The 3,148-nt window shown below is 35.7% G+C and overlaps 1 protein-coding gene across 1 annotated transcript in view; it reads right to left on the reverse strand.

The window, feature by feature from the left end:
• rabggta (Rab geranylgeranyltransferase subunit alpha) overlaps positions 1–3,148 on the reverse strand; it is an 11,525-nt gene that overhangs the window by 5,279 nt on the left and 3,098 nt on the right. The window lies entirely within an intron of this gene.

Here is a 3,148-nt window from a genome sequence, read left to right on the forward strand (position 1 = left end):
GAGAGAGAAAGAGCGAGAGAGACATCGACAGTGTTGGTTCATTAAGTCGCCAGCAGAGGGCAGACAAAACAAATCTATGCTACCCTGCAATGTGCAATTGTTCCCAGTTTATTATTTTTGTCATCCTAGCCCATTTCACCTCCTCCCTTCTCCTCCATCACTGCCACTGAAACAAATACTGTCACTGACGCAAACAGAAGAAACACACTTCCCAGGTAACAAAAGGCTAAAGTCCAAACATCAGCCTGGCTTTGTACCGTTCACTGCTCCTGTTACTGCTTTATGGGTTTCCATCTTGTTTGATTTCTAGTGTGAGACACAGTTCTTTAAATGAAAGTAATCAACAGATGCTGTAAAAACTGAAGCAGAAATGCAATGAAAGTAAAACTTCAAGGCCTGTTAAAATGGATTTTGCAAATCCATTAAAAAAATGTAATAACTTTGTCATTATTTATTTCTTATTCATTGTTGTTTTAATTGCACAATTTAAATGTAAATGTATTACATCTTTTCATGAATAGTTTTTATAGGCAATCAGTCTGTCCGCAAATGTATTTGCACTGAAAATGTTTCGAGATGTTTAAAGAGAAACAAATATATTTGTGGCTTTGTCCATTTTTCAATCTTTGATTTTAAAGTAATCCAAAATTATTCCAATTAGACTGCTTTTTTATAATCCAGTGGATTTTGTTAGCCGACTAATTACTAAAATTGCCATGAAATTTGTATTCAGTAACTGAATCTGACCCAAAACAGAAAATAGGTCATAAATAAATAAATAAACAGGACTTCTGACAATTTCTAATTAGTATTAACCACGCAGAGATTTATGACTTGAGTGTTTATACATTTTATAGTGAGACTAATATAAAAGTAGCTACAGATATGTGTTATTGCACATATATGCATTAGAAGTCAGTCCTGGACTTCTCTGTGTATTGTATGCATATACATGCAGAGGTTGTAGCTGGACCGAGGTGCTGATGAAGACACAAACCATAGAGCCACAGTCTTGTTTCCTTGCCTGACCGCATTGTTTTGCAGCACGTATAAACTTAACTGACAAGCTGTATCTGAATGTACATATCCTGTACAGAAACAGTGGTTTGTGGTGTTGTTAAATCCCACAAAACTCTAAAGCTTAACAAATATGGCAATAGGGAGACTCATCCACTAAAAAACACTGGTAAGAGTAAAAAGACAGAGGTACTCTGTGGTAGTTTGCTTAAGATTATCATACAAAGTTGGGAAATATTGGCTTTACTCCAATACAGTAGAGCTTTATGTATTATGAGCTCATGCTAGAGCTAGACTGATAAATCTGTCAATATGTTGGCTGATATTGGCTTATTACAGATAGTTGGCATTATATATTTCAGTTAGGCCCCTACTGCAGCGGCCTGGGTTCAATGCCTGTCATCTCCTCTCTCCCCTGCCTTTCCTGTCACTCTCTACTGTTATGCCAAAAACATAACTTAGAATATGTACATCCATATTGGCACAAAAATCTGGTGTCGATTGGGCTCCACCAAAAGATGGCTATTTCCCAACTCAACAATACATCCATGTTCATAATGACACAACGTGGGCAGTCTCTTTCTTACATACATAATACATAATGCTACATTGTATTATCACACTCAGTGAGTGGAAAAAAAGCTTTATTGTGAGTAGGAGTTAACTTTCTCTTTGAAATTGTACCAACTTACACTGTTTAATGAGAGGAAGAAGAGTTTCTTGGTCTGAACTGAAACAGATGACTTATGGATTGATTTGTAAGAAAGAAATTAATGACATGAACAAATGCTTTCAGGGGCACAACAAACATCTGTCTTCTGTTGACTTGTTGGATAAGTCGATATCCTTAACTTTAGGGCATACCTTCCTCTGACAGATGTCAGATAACCATGGGGAAAATGCATTTTCCTTTCCATTTTCATTCATAACAATAAAACATGCTTTATAGTTAGTTATAATATACTATACATGACGAAATCAGCTGATATTTTAGTTTCAAAATGTAACTAAATACTGTACACATTCTACTTCTGGTACAGCTTATTTGTTTTAATTAAATTAGTGGAATTTCCATAGTACACTCTGACATTAAATTGCAAAGATATGGTCTTTCCTTTTCAAAATAGAGAGAAAATGTACATTATGTGCTGAATTTTATCATCTCCCTGCAGCTTCCACATGAATACAAATCTAGTAAGGTTTCCAGATTGCCTTCCCTTCAACCTTGGATTACTTTCTTGGGCAAATAAAATAAATAAAAAACAGTCTCTATACAAGTTAGATGTGTCCATTACAACTGGCTATCACATCAAATAATAATGTTTGGTACATAATGGAGACAATGTACTGAGTAATTAGTGTATTATAGAAGACAAGAATATAATACATTACCTAAAAATAATAGGAAATATAGTTATACAGTTTAATGATTGGAATGTTTGTAAAGTGTCTCCCAAAACCAAGAATACTTCTGACTAGAGCAGGCCAAATGACCACAGACTGACAGACACTTGTGACACAGTGAATAGTGACACTTCAATAGCAGGATTGGATTCAAGTATATATGTTTTTAGTCTATTGAGATGATTCATTCAGGAATATCAGCTTCTGTGTCAAAGACCACGTCGTCCTGTGGTAGCACAGATCCATAACCTGACGTCTGAGAGAAGTTGAGGGTCAGCTGGTTCTCGACATTTGTGCTGATCTGAAGTGTGGACAGCCATTGTAGAACATTTTCAAAATGACTGGTTGGTATTCTCCTCTCTGGAGAAAACTGAGCAATGGATGGTGCTGGATTGTCTCCTTTGACTGTAAATTCAACAAAACACATATTTGACTGTAACACTGTGTTCAGTGTGAATGCTAGATATTAAACCATTTTTACTTACAGTCCTCGAATATATTATCCTTGCTGCTCCGAAGACAATCTGTGGCTCTCATTATGTCCTTATTCAGCTTTTCAATTTCCTTGCTGATTTTTTCACCTATGATTTCCTCCTTCTCCCTTTCATCTTTCTTCTTCTGACCAACACCCTTGACTTTGAGTTTGGCCATGTCACCAACTAACAATTCATTAAAACAAATGATTAATGCAACAGGATATTTGTATTACGATGAAAAAACAAACTCA

Source organism: Morone saxatilis, unplaced genomic scaffold (assembly GCF_004916995.1).
Source record: "Morone saxatilis isolate NCDOM2014 unplaced genomic scaffold, NCSU_SB_2.0 Contig12, whole genome shotgun sequence".
NCBI lineage: Eukaryota > Metazoa > Chordata > Actinopteri > Moronidae > Morone > Morone saxatilis.